The sequence below is a fragment of the Thamnophis elegans genome, chromosome 4, assembly GCF_009769535.1.
Source record: "Thamnophis elegans isolate rThaEle1 chromosome 4, rThaEle1.pri, whole genome shotgun sequence".
Classification (NCBI taxonomy): Eukaryota; Metazoa; Chordata; class Lepidosauria; order Squamata; family Colubridae; genus Thamnophis; species Thamnophis elegans.
Genome location: NC_045544.1, coordinates 122,415,308 through 122,436,296, shown reverse-complemented (window position 1 = coordinate 122,436,296; position 20,989 = coordinate 122,415,308).

Below are 20,989 nucleotides of genomic sequence, written 5' to 3'. Positions count from 1 at the left end.
ATGTAGTTTAACACTAAAATACTGTCTATGTGTTTTATATTTCTTTGCCATATATGATATGCAATACTCTAAACTGTCTATGTGGAATTTAATTCCATATAGAATTTAATTCTCTCCATCAGATTTAATTCCCAGCAAGTACAGATAGAATTTAATGACAATCAAGGCAGATAAAATGGACCAGAGGAAGTACATAACATTTCAAACTTTCAAACTTTAATGGAATTTGTATGCCGGCCACTCCCTAGGGACTCTGGGCAGCTCACAACAAGTAAAAGCATTTAAAACATTTAAAATTACAGAATTAAAATCAACACAACATCCATTTCATCAAATGGGGCTGGAATAATCAACAGCCCCAGGCCTGCCGGAACAGCCAGGTCTTGGTCGCTTTACGGAAGGCCGGGAGAGTGGTGAGAGTCCAGATCTCAGCAGGTAGCTCATTCCACAAGGCTGGTACAGCTACAGAGAAGGCCCTCCCTCGGGGAGCCGCCAATCGGCATTGTCCAGTCGACGGCACCCAGAAGAGGCCCAACCTGTGTGGTCTTATTGGTCATTGGGAGGTAAATGGCAGGAGGCGGTCTCTCAGGTAGCCAGGTCCAATACCATGTAGGGCTTTAAAAGTAACGACTAGCACCTTGAAGCGGGTCCGGAGACCAATAGGAAGCCAGTGCAGCTCGCGGAGGATAGGTGTAACATGGGTGTACCTCAGTACACCCATTATCGCTCACGCGGCTGCATTCTGGACCAGCTGTAGTCTTCGGACACTCTTCAGGGGCAGCCCCATGTAGAGCGCATTACAGTAATCCAGTCTTGAGGTGACGAGGGCGTGAGTGACCATTCGAAGTGCCTCCCGGTCCAGATAGGGCTGCAACTGGTGCACCAGGTGAACCTGGGCAAAGGTCCCCCTGGACACAGCCGACAAATGGTGTTCTAACGTCAGCTCTGGGTCCAGGAAGACACCCAGATTGCAAGCCCTCTCCGAGGGGTGGATAATTTCACCCCCCAGGCTAAGAGGTGGAATGTCAGGACCATCCTTGGGAAGCAGCATCAATAGCCACTCGGTCTTGTCTGTATTGAGTGCAAGCTTGTTCGCTCCCATCCAGACCCTGACAGCCTCCAGGCACTGGCACATCACTTCAACTGCTTCACTGAGTTGGCACGGGGTGGACAGATACAATTGTGTATCGTCCGGATATTGATGACATTTAATCCCGTGCCGGCATATGATCTCACCCAGCGGCTTCATGTAGATATTGAACAGGAGGGGGGATAGGACCGAACCCTGTGGCACCCCATATTTGAGGGGCCTAGGGGTCGATCTCTGTCCCCCAACCAACACCGACTGCGACCTGTCTGAGAGGTAGGAGAACCACTGTAGGATGGTGCCTCCCACTCCCACCTCCCGTAACTGTCGCAGAAGGATACCATGGTCGATGGTATCGAAGGCCACTGAGAGGTCAAGAAGCATTAGGATAGAGGAATGACCTCTATCCCTGGCCCACCAGAGATCAGCGGTCAGCACGACCAAAGCAGTTTCGGTGCCGTAACCAGGCCTGAAACCTGACTGAAAGGGATCCAGATAATCTGTTTCATCCAAGGTCCGTCGGAGTTGAAAGGCCACCACCTTCTCAACAACCTTCCCCACGAATGGGAGGTTGGAGACTGGACAATAGTTGTTCAAAATGACTGGATCCAGGGAGGGGTCTCACCGCATCCTTTAGGGGGTGCGGGAAGGATCCCTCCTGAAGAGAGGTGTTAATAATCCCCTGGAGCCAACCATGCGTCACCTCCCTGCTGGACGAGACCAGCCAGGATGGACACGGGTCCAGTAAACAGGTGGAGGCACTCACTGCTCCCATGGCCTTGTCCACTTTCTCAGGAGCAACAAGTTGAAACTCGCTCCATAAAATCTGATCAGGACCTTCCCCGGCACCTCGGCTGGTACCGTCCAAGTGGAGTCCAGGTCCGTCCGAATCTGAGCGATTTTATCCGACAGAAACTGGGCAAATTCTTCAGCTCTACCCTGTAGAGGTTCGTCCGCATCCCTCCCTTTCAAGAGGGATGGGCTATCCTAAACAGGGCAGCTGGGCGCGGTTCTGCGGATGTGATAAGAGCTGGAAAATGGGCACATTTTGCCGCCCGTATTGCCACTAGATAAGTCCTAACAAAGGCTCTTAATTGTGTTCGGTCGGATTCAGAGTTACTAGCCCTCCATCGTCGCTCTAGACGTCTCTTTTGGCGCTTCATCTCCCAGAGTTCCTCGGTGAACCAAGGAGCCCTCCTGGATCCACTCCTGCGGAGAGTCCGTAAAGGCGCAATCCGGTTTAGAGCCGCCGCCGCCGCCGTTATATTCCAAGCAGCGACCAAGGACTCCGCCAGACTGCGGGCCAGAGATTCAGGTATTTCCCCAAGTGCTGTCTGAAATCCCATAGGGTCCATCAGGCGCCTGGGACGGAACCACCTAATCGGTTCCACCTCCCTACAGTGGGGGATTGGTTTCCAGAAGTCGAGCCTCACCAGGAAGTGATCTGACCATGACAAGGGCAAGATCTTAATGCCCCTCAACCCAAGATCACATTTCCACTGCCCCGAAAGAAACATGAGGTTGAGCGTGTGACCCCCTATATGAGTCGGATCCTGAATTACTTGGGTCAAGTCCATGGCTGTCATGGAAGCCATGAACTCCTGTGCTCCATCAGAGCGTTCGCCGAGCAACGGCAGGTTGAAATTCCCCAGCACTATAAGCCTGGGGAACTCAACCGCCAGCTCGGCTACTGATGAGAAGCACAGGTAGGGCTGTTGTAACGCAGTTGGGAGGTAAGTACATTAGTAACAACCACACTTGACACCCAAGGTCCAACTTCACCAGAAGGGACTCACACTCGAGAATCTCCAGAGCAGGGATCCTACGAGGAACTAATGACTCTCGGATGATGACTGCCACTCCCCCACCCCTTCCTTGATGTCACGACTGGTGGAGCACCCGAAAACCTTCTGGGCACATTTCAGTGAGGGGGACTCCTCCCTCATGGCCCCAGGTTTCAGTAATACATGCCAGGTCTTCCCCCTTGTCTAATATTAGGTCCCAGACGAGGGGAGCTTTATGAATCACAGACCTGGCATTTAGCAACAGCAGCTTGAGACCAGGGCCCTGAGAACTCTCACCATCTGGTCCTGGAGTGGAGCTGGTAGGGCCGGAAGTGGGGATTGCTGTAACATAGCGAACCCTCCTTCCCCGGTAATGGCTAGCCCTATAGCTCCCGTCGAACCTGCCTCTCCCAACAATGACCGGGATGCACCGGCCTAACCCCGCACCCGTTGGCCCCACTCCCCCCCCCCCCCGTAGCCTCCATTCTCGCCAGCTGGCCATGTAAACCACACATTCTGGGACGAGAGGCAAGTCCAGGCCCCCATCCACTTCTGCTTCTGCACTCAGTGGAGGGGGCAACAGGTCGCACTCTCAATCCCCTCATACACACCAGCCAACCATTCTCCACATGCATACCCCACTGAAAGTAAAATGCTAAAATATACAATAAAAACAGATAAAAATTTAAAACCTAAGTCTAAAACACGTGGGAACATTCTCTCAGCCATCCATATCAACATGCACTCCTACACTCAACCCAACAAAGATGGGCGCCGTTCTTGAGCCGACAGGCAGTTGGCGCAGCTTGGAGATAAATAAGTCAGTAATAAGACAAGAGAGAAATAATAAGAAATAATTTCTTATTTAAAGCAACCACTTATTCAAAAACATAAGGACTAGAGACTTGCTTTCAAAATAAACTGAGCGCACATTTGTCTGTAAGTGTCTAGCTTTAGACCATGATGCTGCCAGATTAAAGAAGAAGAAGAATATTAGTTGACAGCAGTGGTGAAATTCATTTTTTTTTACTATGGGTTCTATGGGCGTGGCTTGGTGGACATGGTGTGGCTTGGTGGGAGTGGCTTATTAGGCGTGGCAGGGGAAGGATACTGCAAAATCTCTATTCCCACCCCACTCTGGGGCTAGCCAGAGGTGGCATTTGCTGCTTCTTCAAACTACTCAAACTTTCTGCTACTGGTTCTCCGAACTACTCAAAATTTCCATTACCAGGTCTCCAGAACCTGTCAAAACCTGCTGGATTTCACCCCTTGTTGACAGGTGATTGGCAGAGTCTCTATTGATACAGGGCAGGTCTTTTGAATTCTTTTGTTATCTTGCAGTGTATGTTTGTGGGAAAAGATTTAACTGAAAGGCCACATTGTAGAATATTCTTCACACACACACACACACACACACACACACACACAGAGGGAGGGAGGGAGAGAGAGAGGGAGGGAGGGAGGGAGGGAGAGAGAGAGAGAGAGAGAGAGAGAGAGAGAGAGAGAGAGAGAGAGAGAGAGAGAGAGGGAGAGAAGATAAGTTTTACATTTTGGCAAATTTAAGACATATGTACTTCAACTCCCAGATTTCTCCAACCAGCATGGTCCACCTGTCTAAAGATTTCCAAGGTTGATAAACAGTGCCCTAGAGTAACAGCAAGTCTGGCATTGGTGGAGAATTGAATTTTCATTCATAGTAGTACCAAAAATCTGCAAAGACACACAAAACAGAAATAAATTGAAAAGAAAGCAATCTGTGTCACTGTTAACTGTGGGCAACAAAGGAACTGTTTTCATTTGTGTTACATACTGACAATCAGTATGGTAGTTTCCACCAAGGTCCTCTGTTCCGGCGGGAAAAATATTCAAATCTGATTGGTCGAATGGTCTGACAGCTCCCTATAAAAGGGCTGCTGCCAGATAGAGTCTTTGCTAGATTGTACACAGTTGTCACTTAATAAAGAGCTGTGGTTGCTGAAGCCTGAGTCTGCCTCATCCGTTCACCCTATCTAACACTGGCGATGAGGGTGGGATTGGAAGGCAACTAGGCACCAAAAGAGCAAATACAATCCAGCGAGTCAATCCATCCCGGAGCGAAGCGCAGCATCGAGCAGCCACCTCAAAGTGGCAAATTCAAGTCCACTTGCCAAGATGACTACGCATGCCCCACCAGCTCCGTACGATCCAGCCACCGAGCACTGGGACTCATATGTGAGGAGGTTCGAATGCTTCCTCAAAGCCAATGACCTTTTAGGCCTGTCCGAAGGCCGGAAGAAAGCAATGTTCCTGAGGTACTGTGGACCATACGTATTCAAAACTGCTAAAGACTTGTCTGAGCCAATGCTGATCCATTCAGTCACTTGGTCAGTCCTACAACAGATGCTGCGGACACATTACACTCCCAGACCATCTAAATATGTGCGGAGGCACGAATTCAACCTCCGCAAACAGAAGGAAGACGAAACGATCTGAAACAGCATGGGGTCCATCATTGAACCCCTAAATACTTAATCAGGCTACTTGTCTTTGTCTAATTCTAAAACCTAAAAATCAAAAACTCTGCTTATGCACTTTCACCTAACGAACAAGAACAAGGAACATATTATTTTGCTTGAAACGCAGGAAGCGTGCTTTTCGCAAGTAGGAGAAGACTTAACCACAATATCTTAGTCATAGGCACAGCTCATGCCAAGGCAAAGTTCATCTTGTAAACAAGCTATAGGTTAACCATATTTTTAGCAATATATCTGGGTGGCATTCTGACATTTTCCTTTTTCTGCATGAGTAACCAAGATTCACTTCTCTTTTAGCTTTACTTTACTTCCCTATTGTGGTTTGGAAATCATGTATTGTAATTTTCCTTAAATATTTGTAATTTTACCCGAAATAACTTTGTGCTGAGGTGAGAAGTTATGACCTGTATTAGAGCACGCCTATATGACGTTTATATGATTTGTAATAACCATTTCAAAGGTATAAAACCTCTGTCAAAATGTACCTAAATTAGATCAGTTTAGGTGCAAATCTACTGGTCTCTTGAATGCATTCAATAATAAATAATAAATAATAAATAATAAAACACCTTTCTGTTTCTGGAGAACAAGGGTATCGTCTCATACTTTTACGTAAGTAGAAAGGCAGACCCTGTTTTTGCCATTACATTTCTTGGCGAGCCAGCCAGGAGACGATAGGGTCTTTGGGGACCCTCTGGGACCCCTAACCCGGGGGGCTGGGGGCTCATCGGGTCAGGAACCTCTCTGGCGCCAAACGGACCTTTTGTTCCGAGGGAATTTCCCGGCAGCGAGGAGAGCTCAGCCTCGGCGGTTAGCAGGTCTCAAGAGCCTTGGAAAACCAGAGGAGAAAGGAGAACAAAAGTCTGGCCAGCACCGGAGGAGGAAAGCCACAGAAAACAGGCAAGTAATTGTGGGCTTTCTATTTAAGACCCGGTTTTTCTTTTTAAACCGGAGAGTGAGGTCTGATCCACCTTGCTAGGTATAAAGGTTTTGGGAATTGGACTGTCCAGAATATATGTATGTGTTTAAAAGGTTAAAGTGTTAAGAATTGTGTTATTCAGTATTTGGGAAAAATATGGGTGGAGGTAGTAGTAGTCAGACTCCTCTGGATTCTATGTTAAAGCATTTTAAAGAAGGATTTATGAGTCAGGATTATGGAATTGTGTGGAGTAAACATGAGCTTAGGAGGTTTTGTGAATTAGAATGGCCCAGATATGACATTGGGTGGCCTGAAATAGGTACCTTTGATCCTCACTTAGTTTTAAAAGTCCATAGGTTGGTGTTTGATCCTAAGATAGGGAGCTTAGCTCAGGCTCCATATATAGATGTTTGGAAGAAATTGGTTAATCAACCCCCAGCTTGGTTAAAGAAATGTAAACAACAATGTATTCTTATGGCTGTCAGAGTTACAGACCCCAAAAGTCCTAAGCAGAGACCACCAGTCTTGGCTAGTGCACCAGAAGAATTGCCACAACCCCCTCCATATGTTGCACCTAGAGGGGTCGGTTTGCCAGTCACACCGCAATCCTTGTCCCTGACTTATACCAGAAGAACTACACCCAGCACGGGGGGGGTCCACAAGCCAGTTACCTATTGAAGGAATTGAGCAGGGATTAGATGCTGTACTTACTAGCATGGAACAGATAAGATATAAAGGAGAGAAAGAAGAAAAAGCTCCTATAAGTTCCCCCGACACCATGGGACCAGAGTTTTGGGAAAAGAAGGAGGAAGAGATGGACCAATTGTTGGGAGCTGTGGGTGGAGAAGTGGAACCAGTGTCAGCCAGAACCAGAGCAAAGACAGAGACTGTTTTTACAGCACCTCTCAGACGAGTTGACCAATTCTTAGTAAACCCAGATGACCCCTCCCAAGTTTCAACAGGGTCGTTGTTTCAGCATGTTCCTTTTACCACCTCTGATTTGCTTAATTGGAAAATGCACTATGGGCCTTATAGTGCTAAACCAAATGAAGTGGCAGAATTGGTAAAAACTATTGTGGATACTCATCATCCAACTTGGCTAGATTTACAACAACTTATGGCAACACTTTTCAATGCTGAAGAAAGGGAGAAAATCAGGAATGCAGTGTCTAATATTTTAAAACCAGATGTCCCTGCACGTACAACCTTAGCAGACTTTATTGAACAGCGTTTCCCCTCAAAAGATCCTAACTGGAGTCCTTATGATTCGCATCAATTAAACTTGTTGCTTAATTATCAACAGTTAATCATAAAAGCTGTGCGCATAGCAGGAAAGCCTGCAACAAACATGTCAAAGCCAAGTTTAATTACCCAAGAAGCTACTGAAAGTCCGGAAGCTTTTTATTCTCGATTGGTTGAGGCATATCAGATGTACACCCCTATAGACCCCACTCTGCCTGAAAATGCTCGCATGCTAGCAATGGCTTTTATTTCACAATCAGCCCCAGACATAAGGCATAAGCTTCAAAAGTTGGAAGGAGCGTTGGGAAAACCCCTTAGTGAACTCATGGAAGTTGCCAGGAAGACATTTGTCAACAGGGATTTGTTGGAGGAGAGGAAAAAAGATAAGCAGATGAAGAAAAAAGCAGAATTGCTAGCCACCGCTTTAATGACTGTGCCAGGGGGAAATAGAGGAAGTAGGGAGAGGATTGTGATCCCCTCCTTAGGTCAAAATCAATGTGCTATATGTCACAGGTATGGGCACTGGAAAAGAGATTGTCCCAGAAGAGAAGGAATTGAGAGAAGGGAGATTGAACAGCCAAGGGTAACTAGAAATCCTACCCCTTTGCCAAGAAATTTCTCTCTTAGTCGACCCAACACCTTCAGGGGACGTGGAACACTCAGGAAGCCCATTAACAGCCTGCGAAAAAGGGAAGCCAAGGGATTTTCCCCCGACACTCCTTTGATTGGATTGGCAGAAGCTGAGGAGTGGGATTGACGGGGCAGTGTAGGTTCAATTAGCCTCCCCGAACCTATGGTCTGTCTGAATGTGGGGGGCAAAGAAGTTTCTTTCCTTGTAGATACAGGAGCAACCCGTTCAGTATTAACTCAACCTTTGGGACATATTTCTTCTCAATCTATCAACATTCAAGGGGCAACAGGAAAACCACAAACCCAGCCACTTTTAGAGCCTCTATTATGCACGGCGGGAGGAAAAATGTTGACTCACCAGTTCGTATATTTGCCCAGCTGCCCGCTTCCACTCATGGGTAGAGATTTGCTTTGCAAACTTCGAGCACAGATATTTTTTGATGACAAGGGATCCGTAGGAGTAAGATATGGAAATGTGAATTTAGAAATTCCTCGGGAAGAGGCTTGGAGAATCATGGTGGTGCAGGAAGTCTCAGGAGACAAATGGAGGGAGTTCCGGGTTCCTGAGCTGTGGGCGGAAGATAACCCCCCTGGTTTTGCTGCTCACCACACCCCTGTCATTGTTGAGGAACTACCAATGAGTCGTCCTGTATGCATCCGCCAGAGGGGGTACCCAAGAGAAATTGTGCAGGCTATTCAGGAAGTCATACAACTGTATCTGACTTATAAGATTCTGGTGCCCACTGACTCACCATGGAATTCCCCGATTCTACCTATACCAAAAGGGGGAGGTTATTGTTGTGTTACAATATGTGGATGATCTTTTGGTGACAGGACGAACAGAAGAGGTTTGTCATGCCAATACTGCATCCCTTCTACTTCTGTTACAAGAAAAAGGCTATAAAGCTTCTAGGGCCAAAGCACAATTGGTCCAGTTGAATGTTAGGTATTTGGGATATGATATCCAGCAAGGGCAAAGAACTTTGGGACATGAAAGAAAGGAAGCCATTTGTCAATTACCAGCCCCAAGAAATAGGAAGGAATTAAGAGGCTTTTTAGGGGCAGCGGGATTTTGCCGCATTTGGATTCCTAACTTCGCCTTGTTAGCAAAGCCACTTTATGAAGCTACAAAAGGAAATGAAAAGGAACCTTTGCGATGGGAAAAAGAGGAACAGAAAAGTTTTTTAAACTTGAAACATGCTTTGACTCAAGCCCCGAGTCTGGGACTGCCTAATTTAGATAAACCTTTTCATTTATTTGTGGACACTAAACAGAATATGGCTGTGGGGGTGTTAACTCAGAAGATGGGAACGTGGTATCGACCAGTTGCATATTTGTCAAAACAATTGGATCAGGTAGCAAAAGGGTGGCCCTCTTGTCTTAAGGCTATAGCAGGCACAGCTTTACTTACTCAGGAAGCAAATAAACTTACTTTTGGACAGCAATTGAATATCTACACCCCCCATGCTCTTCGGGCTGTTCTGGATCAGAAAGGCCATTTATGGCTTACCAATCCACGTATGTTGAAGTATCAGGGGCTTATTACCCATAACCCCCTCATAAAACTTGTTCAGTCATATGCTTTGAATCCTGCCACTCTATTACCTGAACCAGACTCTGAGATCTCTCATGATTGTCTGCAAACTATTGAGGAAACCTATGCAAGTCGTCCAGATTTGAAGGATGAACCCTTTTCCGACCCAGATGCAACTCTTTTTACTGATGGAACCAGTTTTATCCATGAAGGTGTAAGAAAAGCAGCTTATGCAATAGTTACTCTTGAGGATGTATGGGAAGCTAAGCCCTTACCTGCAGGAACTAGTGCTCAGTTGGCAGAATTGCATGCACTCACTAGGGCATTGGAATTAGCAAAAGGCCTACGTGTCAACATTTACACAGATTCAAAGTATGCCTTTCTTACAGTTCAAGTGCATGGAGCTTTGTACAAAGAAAGAGGTCTTATCACAGCAGGAGGAAAAGACATTAAATATGGACCCCAAATTTTGCGTCTATTGGACAGTGTGTGGTTCCCCAAACAAGTTGCCATTATGCATGTACGAGGTCATCAGAAGGGGATTTCAACAGCTGAAAGAGGAAACCACAAGGCTGACCAGGTGGCAAGAGCAGCAGCTTTGGATCCATTCTCCCTGCAAGCTAACTGTCTTACTTTGTGGATCCCGAACCAGAAAGATGAACCCCCCTCATATAGCCACTCAGAAGTCCAGCAAGCTGAAGCTATAGGGGCAAAACTAGTGAATGGGTGGTGGACTCTGCCGGACAACAGGGTGTTTGTACCTCAGCAGTTAGCATGGGAGGTTGTTTCTTCCTTGCATAGGCATTTACATCTAGGGAAGACAGTTTTGAGAAAGGCTTTGACAAGGGAAGTCTATATTAACAATTTGTCTAGTCTAGCAGCTGCTGTTTGTTCTCGATGTCAGGTGTGTGCTGCTAATAACCCACGTCAGGGCCCGAGTCTTCCCCCTGGGCACCAACCTAGGGGGGCTTATCCTTTTGATTATTTAATGATTGACTTTACAGACATGCCGAAAGTGGGATCGTATACGGCTATGTTAGTTGTTGTTTGCACATACACAGGGTGGCCTGAATGTGTTCCCACTAGAACGAAAAAAGCTTTGGAGGTAACCCGAACTCTATTAAATGTAGTTATTCCACGATATGGGTTGCCCTCACGTATCTCTTCAGATAATGGGCCTGAGTTCATTCATGCAGCCACTCAGAAGGTTGCCCAGGTATTAGGGATTACCTGGAAGTTACACTGTTCTTTCCACGCTCAATCGGCGGGCGTCGTTGAAAGGGCCAATAGAACTATAAAGAATAAATTGGCTAAAATTTGTCAAGAAACTCATCTCAAATGGCCAGATGCCCTCAGCATGGCATTGCTAGCCGTGAGGTGCGCACCCACAGGGGAGTTGGGTGTCTCACCATATGAGTTAATGTATGGAAGGGTTCCTAATTTGGTTAGTCCACAGGTATTGCCTACTACTCAAGTGGCAGACACAGTGAAAATCAGACAGTTGCAAGCTTTGAATACTGTTGTCCATCAATTACAAAAATATGTGCTGTCATGTCGTCCTCATGTGATTGTAACTCCAGTACATAATTTCCGCCCAGGACAGGAGGTCTGGGTAAAGGACTGGAAAAAGGTGCCTTTGGAACCCAGATGGTGTGGACCATATACTGTTGTTATTTGTTCTCCCCTTGCTGTTAAGGTAGCTGAAATTAAGCCTTGGATCCATTGGACACGCCTGAAATTGGCTGCATCCTCGTGTGAGACTGTTTCCAAGGACTCTGTCCAGCCTCTACACCCTGCCAAAAGGAGAAGAAGAAAGGAGGACGCCACCTCGCCTGCTGATTCACAGGAAGCAATCGCTCTACGGCCAGGTGGTGAAGACCCCTCTGCAGGTGTCGCTCCAGGTGCCGCCGACACCCATCGCACAGGCAACGCATCGCGTCTCCCGTGGAACCTTCGTCCCCGTCCAACGCGGAGAACCAACCATGGAAACCAACCGCCGTCTACGCCAGACTGCATGCATTAGGAATGGTCTGATCCCAGCGATCCTAGTCGTGATTTTTCTCTTAGCTATTTCTGTTCTTCTTAACTTTCTCTATTTCTATGCTGCCATGAAAAATGCTGCCATGAAAAATAAGATTGCTCCAGGGGCTCCACCAGTGCAGATATGGGAGGTTTCCCCTGATTATGTAGACCCATCTCCTACAGGGGGGAATGAGATTAGTGGGAGTACCTCGCAGCCACCATATGTGAGGGAGGAGAGCACCCAACAAACACCAGGTGTCAGGGCCCTCACGGTGAAAAATGACTCCCCTGTAAAGGTAACTTCTGAACCACTGCTAGAGAAAATGGGACCAGGACCTTTTCCTCCTTGTAAGCATTGTTTCTATAAAGTCCCGAGTACACAGGGACTGGGTTTTGCCTATGTAAAACGCTGGATAGTGGATTGTTATCCAGAGGAAGGGTTATCCCCCTGTTCCGAGGGATCCGGGAACTATTGGCAATGTAGGTTGGATCCTAATGTTACTTGGGCACCAAGTGAATACTATAATTCAACCATAATGTGCCATACTTTGAGGCCTATTCAGAGACCATACCCAGAGCCCTATCCAGAAAGGACAAGGACTCGGGGTAAGCGGACATCCCTTGATTTTGGTTTGGACATGAAATATGACATAACGAATGATCAGCTTCCGATCATGGTGAGGATATATTGTAAAATCATAGGGAATGTGAGACATGTGTGGTTGTTGCAATGGTGGTCAGGTGAAGAGAATTTGTCAAGTATGAAACCTCAGGTACTGAGCAAGACTCGGCACATGGGCGTAATACGTAACTATGATGAGAAATCTAGTTACTTGAAGGTCTGGATTACTCATTCTAATTACTCAGAATCATACCAGTGCCGAGCTGTAACAATTGGTGAGATTATAAGCAGAACGGCAAGAGTCTCATTGACTGCAGAAGGAAAAGGGATGGTGGTTCTGGAGCCACTCTTGCAACCAGGTAGGAACCTCCATCCTACACCTGTTCTTCCAGAAGGTGGGAAGGATGGATTAGATGGGAAGGGACCTGTAACCCCTGCCCCATTGGAATGCACTGCATGCCTAGTAGGAACAAGAGGAAATACTTTAAAGTTCAAAATGGGAAAACCTAAATCCTGTCAGAACTTCAATCTTCCCAATTGCACTTTTGGAAGGAAGCAACCCCGTCTTTATATGAATCAATTGATCCCATTCGTCAGAAAAGAGAGGTAAACACAGCTTTCTCTAACTTTCCTTGCAAGGAACTTACTGAATATGAGAAATCAGATACATGGAGTTCAGAGAGAATTGTATGCACATATGGAAGAGCCACATGGGCTGAAGATGGGTCTTGGGGATACCGCACCCCGATTTACATGATAAACAGGATCATGAGGTTACAGGCAGTGTTGGACCTGGCTGGGGAGAGAATTGACAAATCCTTGAATATTCTCTCCACTGCCACGGACAAACTTCGTACTGCAGTATACCAAAATCGATTGGCTCTCGATTACCTCCTCGCAAGAGAAGGGGGAGTATGTGGGAAGTTCAACTTATCAAATTGTTGTCTTCAAATTGATGAAACTGGGAGTGTTATTAAACAGCTGACTACGGAAATGAGACAGCTCACTCATTTCCCAGGGCAAGAATGGAAAGGATTGAATCTCGCCTCATATTTTAGTTCTTGGTTGTCAAAATTGCCCGGATGGCAAGCTATCATTACTTTTATTGGCCTGATTGCAGCCGGATGCATAATCATCCCCTGCATTATGCCTCTTTTTGTTCGTGCTATCAGCAGTACTTTATCTCTCATGGTGGAAAAACGGGCTACTGCCAAGGTCCTAACGCTGATGGGACACACAGGAGAGGAACATGAATATGTGGGGCTTATAAGCAATAGGGAGCCTGATACTTATGAAACTCCACAATAATCTTAGGATTGGGTGAAGTTTCAACAGGGGGGAATGAAACAGCATGGGGTCCATCATTGAACCCCTAAATACTTAATCAGGCTACTTGTCTTTGTCTAATTCTAAAACCTAAAAATCAAAAACTCTGCTTATGCACTTTCACCTAACGAACAAGAACAAGGAACATATTATTTTGCTTGAAACGCAGGAAGCGTGCTTTTCGCAAGTAGGAGAAGACTTAACCACAATATCTTAGTCATAGGCACAGCTCATGCCAAGGCAAAGTTCATCTTGTAAACAAGCTATAGGTTAACCATATTTTTAGCAATATATCTGGGTGGCATTCTGACATTTTCCTTTTTCTGCATGAGTAACCAAGATTCACTTCTCTTTTAGCTTTACTTTACTTCCCTATTGTGGTTTGGAAATCATGTATTGTAATTTTCCTTAAATATTTGTAATTTTACCCGAAATAACTTTGTGCTGAGGTGAGAAGTTATGACCTGTATTAGAGCACGCCTATATGACGTTTATATGATTTGTAATAACCATTTCAAAGGTATAAAACCTCTGTCAAAATGTACCTAAATTAGATCAGTTTAGGTGCAAATCTACTGGTCTCTTGAATGCATTCAATAATAAATAATAAATAATAAATAATAAAACACCTTTCTGTTTCTGGAGAACAAGGGTATCGTCTCATACTTTTACGTAAGTAGAAAGGCAGACCCTGTTTTTGCCATTACAGATCAACCAATACTTTGAAAGGCTGCGGCCTATCGTGAGATCAGGGACTTAAATGAACTCTTGCTGGACAGAATCATTTGTGGTGTTCAGGACATTAGTTTACAGAGGAGGTTGCTCACCAAGACAAACCTCACTCTACAAATTGCCCTGGACAAAGCTCAAGGTCAAAGGCCAGAGAGGACCTAAAACCAGGGACTTTCAGCACCTCAGCCCTTTTTCTTCTTCACCCAACATCTGGAAGCATGTGATCACCTTTCCCCCCAGGACCTCAAACCCTGTGGTCCTGTTCACCATTGAAACCATCTTTCCAAGCAGCCTCCATGTTTCCAGTGTCTTTTTCCCAACTTGGAACTGAACCCAGAAGGACATTTCTTCCAACACAACTATGCTGTGGCCACAGGGTTCATCAGTGACGAGACTATGATGCGTTTCCCAATAAGAAGAAGCTGGATAAGGTCATGGATTGTGTTACATAAGAGCCTGCATTTTTACCATAAGCCTTGCAGTTAAATTTAGATGCCCTCTTTTCCTGATTGTCACCACTTTGGCATGGTGGTCTAGTCAACCTTCCTTAGAAGGCTGCATTTGTACAATTCATGTTTTCACTTGGCTAGAGTTTTCTTTAAAAAGCCTGCCTCGATCCCTAGATTATAAATGATGGTTATCAGGTTCTGCAGAGTCTATATTTGGTAGGCGATCTGACTTGGTAGGTTATCAGACATTCTTTCAAGTTTAGGGGCCTGGCCAGGGTCTTGAGGAACTGATTGTTCTCTTGATCTTTCCTTCTGCATCACTTTTCCTTCAGGCCCCAATCAATAAAATCCAATCATTTGGAAATGCATTTTCAATATCTATTCTTTCTCATATTATCCTGCATCTTCTGAATGCATTCCATGGGGTAGGAGGCCCGGAGGGGGTGGGGAGCGGTGGTGGAATCTAAAGCCTAAATGGATTTGTTCAGCTCCTTTACGGATTTAGAAGGATATGCTTAAATGCAGAACCGTTGCTATGCAAAGAGCCAAATAAGTAACAAAGCTCTGGGGCCTCAATAGTCCCTTAATCAATGTGCTCTTCTTGGGCTTAAAGGTATTAATAAAGACATTGTCTTTCTAATCCTATCTTTTGTTTACAGCTTTCCTAGGCAGATGCTTTCAATTAAGTAAGGGAATTTGAGGTAAAAGGATCCTTGGGGTTTCAATGCTGTTTTGTTCATCCTGACTTCTCATTGTAGTATATTCTTTGACATATAGGGTTTATAAAGAAGACAAGTCAATTAGGAGCTTTACTGGTTATAATAGCAGTATCAGAAAGCCGTGTAATCAAATATTTGGGGTTTAAGATAAGTCATAACAAACTCAGAAAACAAACTCTCAGCCTCCTACTATACCTGAGCTACAGCTATTCACAACTATTATAAAGTTCCATTTCAAAAGTAGTTTTATCTTGTTCAAAAATCATACAGTTTCTTATCAGCGACATGAGTTGCAAATACGCAAACCAGTCCATATATAAATCTGCATATCTTAAACATTGTTGTCCCCACTCATTTCCTTTCTATAATATGGTTGGTGGCAGAAGGCGTAAAGACGTTTTTGGGTATAACCTCATTTTATATTTGTTCCAAATTCTTAGAATAACCTGTCTAATAAAATGGTTTCTAAAGTCAATAGAACAGAACAGAATAGAATTCTTTATTGGCCAAGTGTGATTGGACACACAAGGAATTTGTCTTTGGTGCATCTGCTCTCAGCGTCCAAAAAAGGACAAGATATATTCATCACGAATCATAAGGTACAACCCTTAATGATAGTCATAGGTACAAATAAGCAACCAAATCATACTAGCAAACAATCAATATAAATTGTAAGGATACCAGCAACAAAGTTACAGTTATGCAGTCATAAGTGGGTGATAGGAATGATGAGAAGACTAATAGCAATAGTAATACAGACTTAGTAAATAGTTTGACAGTGTTGAGGCAATTATTTGTTTAGCAGAGTGATTCATTTTGAGGGTAGGAATTGAAACAATTGATGTCCAGGATGTGGGTGATAGGAATGACGAGAAGACTAATAGCAATAATAATACAGACTTAGTAAATAGTTTGACAGTGTTGAGGGAATTATTTGTTTAGCAGCGTGATTCATTTTGAGGGTAGGAGTTGAAACAATTAATGTCCAGGATGTGAGGGCTCTGTAGATATTTTCACAGCCCTCTTTTTTGACTCGTGTCCTATAGAGGTCGTGCGTTATACAGGTATATTTGGAGAACATACTCCCTCTTCTTTGTGGCAGCCCCTGAGATATTGGAAGACTGCAATCATATCACCTCTGGTCCTTTTTTTTTAAATTAAAGTAGACATACCGAATTCCAGCAAATGTTCTTTATATGTTTTAGCCTCCAGTCCCCTAATCATCTTTGTTGCTCTTCTCTAGTCTCAAAATCTTTTTTACATCGTGGCAACCAAAACTGGATGCAGTATTCCAAGTGTGGCTTTACCAAGGCAACCAAATCCACTGCTTATTTGTTCTCTCTGTCAGGGAATGCCTCCTTAGTTCTAGATTGCTTCTCTCCTTGATTAGTTTCCACCCATTGCTTCTTGTCCTGCCTTCTGGTTCTATTGGAAAATAGATTGAGGCAGCCTCTCAAATATTGGAACACTGCTGTCATGTCTCCAATGGTCCTTCTTGTCACTAGACTATACATACCCAATTCCTGCAACTGTTTTTCATGTATTTTAGCTTCCAGCCCCCTAATCATCTTGGTTGTTCTTCTCTGCATTCTTTCCAGAGTCTCAACATTTTTTAAAAAAAAAATTGGCAATCAAAACTGAATGCACTATTCAACCAATATTCCAAGTGTGGTTTTACCAAGGCGTTATAAAGCAGTGCTAACACTTCATGTGATCTTGATTCTATCCATCTGTTAGTGCAGCCTAAGACCACATGGGCTAATCAGAAGTTGTGGGTGCTCCACCAGTGAAGGTTGTAAAGAAGGGATCGGACAGCCATTTGCCCAGAATGGTTTATAGAGTCCCTTGCTTGGGCAGGAGGTTGGACTAGAACCCCTCCAGGGTCCCTTCCAACTCTGTTATTCTGATTCCCAACCAATGAAGGAGCATATAGTAAATTGGATGGTGAATAGATGTTTATCTACATTGCGTCACTGCTCATGATATGATGACATTACCAATGACAATCGATGCCGGTGAGAACATGATCAATATCTCTTCAGTAATTACGAGGCTGATGTTTTCCAAAACAAGGAAGCCACAGAGAGGTCTCTGGCATTACTAGAGAGCTATCTAGACACATGGAATTGATTGGAAGTGAGATAAAGTCAGAACGGTATGAACCAACAGGGCAGTAGTTTCATAAATAATGCCAAAATATTGTCAAGAAAAGAGAGATTGTTCAATGCAGCCAAATTCAATTTTGGAAAAGGGAAATAAAAATACTTAAGAATGTGACTGTATCCTAATAAAAATAGCAGAACCATGCCGTCTACAGAACTGGGTTTTAAATGTTACCTATTCTGAAAGCAAATATGATATCTTTGAAATGAATGCACCAAGCATGGACAATTTTGGCTTGCTTTGGGCAAAGAAATGTAGGTCTTTTTAGCCTCACATTTATCTTACATACATACATACATACATACATACATACATACATACATTACATATATGAACGTCTTTTCAGCCTCACATTTATCTTACATATCTTACATATATCTTACATATATATACATCTTTTCAGCCTCATATTTATCTTACATATATTATAACCATAGCTTTTTGTTTCAAACTTATTATTTTTAATATTTCAGAGAAAATAATTTGCAAGAGTGGTGTAACAGAAAGCCTTGTTTGTCTTAGGTGGGAAGAAATATGTTTTCCCTACACCTGTCAAAGTCTGGATGTTAGTTATACATAATTTATATCATTGCAGTTAAGGCTTTTATTATTCTGATGATAAAATTCCACAAAGTTAGGACAAATAAAGAAAAATATAATGAGATGCTGAAGAGTAGCTAACTTTCAAGAGCTGGTAATCAAAACGAACTTATGAAAAAATTAACTACCAACGAGAAAATGTTAGTATTTTTTAAATAGGTATTTTGTGAAATACTTGAATGATCAAGGCGATGATTTCTGCTTGTCTCATAGTGCCATCCCAGAGAACCTGAATATTTCATACTCTTCACCATAACTCTACATATTGTCACATTTTCCTCCATTCAAAGCATTACTTACAATATAGAATAACAGAGTTGGAAGGGTCCTTGTAGGTCATCTAGTCCAAACCCCTTTTTTGACCAGGAGACCCTATACCATTTCAGACAAATGTCCATTCTCTTTTTAAAAGCCTCTAGTGAGGGAGCACCCACCACTTCTGAAGGCAAGCTGTTTTACTGGTTAATTGTTCTTACTATTAGGATGTTTCTCCTTAATTCCACATTCCTTCTCTCCTTGATTAGTTTCCATCCATTGCTTCTTGTCTTGCTTTCTAGTACTTCGGAAAATAGTTTGCCTCCCTCATATTTGTGGCAGCCCCTCAAATAATGGAACATTGCTATCGTGTTACCCATTCTTTTCATTATACGAGACATACCCAATTCCTGCAACCCTTCTTCATATGCCTCCACACCCCTAATCATCTGAGTTGCTCTTCTCTGCACTTTTTCCAGAGTCTCAACATCTTTTTTACATCATGGTCACCAAAACTGGATGACATATTCCAAGTGGCTGCACTAAATCTTTGTAAAGCGATACTTCATGTGATCTTGATTCTATACCTCTATTAATGCAGTCTAAGATTGCAATGGCTTTTTTGGCTGCATCACTTTCCTTCAGTCATTGTAAGTCCTGAATCCTGTATGTGGTCTTAGTTGAAGTATATTCCTTTTATGCTAGGATTCAGCAAATTTCACCTTCTTTCTGACATTTATTGTTCTGAGTGAAGGATTCTTGATGCTCTCTGAGCTGTTTCATTATCTAAACTAGGTAACATCATCACTGCAAATATTCTCCTTTATTCAGAGGTGGGTTCCTGCCAGTTCTAACCTCTTCTATAGAAGAGGTTCCACAAACCTACCATGCCATTTAGAACTGATTCCAGCTCCCACCCGATCACATGGCCGGCAAGCTACTTCCACAAAGCAGGCCACACCTACAGAAGAGGTTCTAAAAAATTTTGAAACCCACCACTGCCTTTATTGCTCTGAGTAGTTTTCATTCTAGCCTTTTCTGAACAAGAACAAGAACACTGGGAGAATTAATGAAATTAGCTCCAGAATGAGAGTATTCTTCCTTTATTGCAGTTTTTAGTTCATTTGCTTCTCCACACTTTCCATTTCCATTTGTAACATATATATATATATATATATATATATATATATATATATATATATATATATATATATATATATATATATATATATACACACACACACACACACACACATACATACATACATACATACATACACACACACACACACACACACACACACACACACATATATATATATATATATATATATATATATATATATATATATATATATATATATATATTACTTAGGAACAACAGTGTAAATGCTACACCAAACCTCTGATCAAAATTTACAAAATTAAAATTTCCATCAGACTTTGTATGTCTGCCCAAGTAGACTGGTGAGTTCAGAAAAATGGATGCAAAAAGGATATGCATCTCACTGTATTTTCTCTATAATTAGGAATTTATACAATACAATAGCAGAGTTGGAAGGGACCTTGGAGGTCTTCTAGTCCAACCCCCATTAAGAAGTATGTCTTTTGGGATGGGCAGGTGAAGACCTGGGGTTGGAAGATCATTTGGGAAAGTAGAACAACCATTTGGATGAGGGCTAATCATACTTAAAAGGGATGCGATGGCTCAGTGGCTAAGACACTGAGCCGGTCGATTAGAAAGGTCAGCAGTTCGGCAATTCGAATTCCTAGCGCCATGTAATGGAGTGAGCTCCTGTTACTTGTCCCAGCTTCTGCCAACCTAGCAGTTCGAAAGCACATAAAAATGCAAGTAGAAAAAATAGGAACCATCTTTGGTGGGAAGGTAACAGTGTTCCTTTGGGGTTTAGTCATGCCGGCCACATGACCACGGAGACGTCTTTGGACAGTGCTGGCTCTTTGGCTTTGAAACGGAGATGATCACCACTCCCTAGAATCAGGAACAACTAGCACACACGTGTGAGGGGAACCTTTACCTTTAATCATACCTTTAAAAGTATATGATCTGAAGATTTCAGTGGATGAAGATGAACATATGAAATGTATGCTTGCAATCTTGAGACAGGCAGGTTATGATTAATGGGAGTTCAAATAATGTGATATTTTATTTTGTGCACATTTTAAAATTAATATCCATTTCATGTGTCCCATAACTCAGTTAATGCGAGGCTAGCCCATGTGATGCGAAGGCTGGCACATACACAGTTTTCATGAGGGCCAAAGGGAGAAAAGGAAGATTCCATCAGAGGGGGGGGGAAGGTAAAGGAGTCCCTGTGGATTTTATTCCGCTAGTTGTTGAGGTAGTCCTTGACTTACAAGATTTCATTTAGTG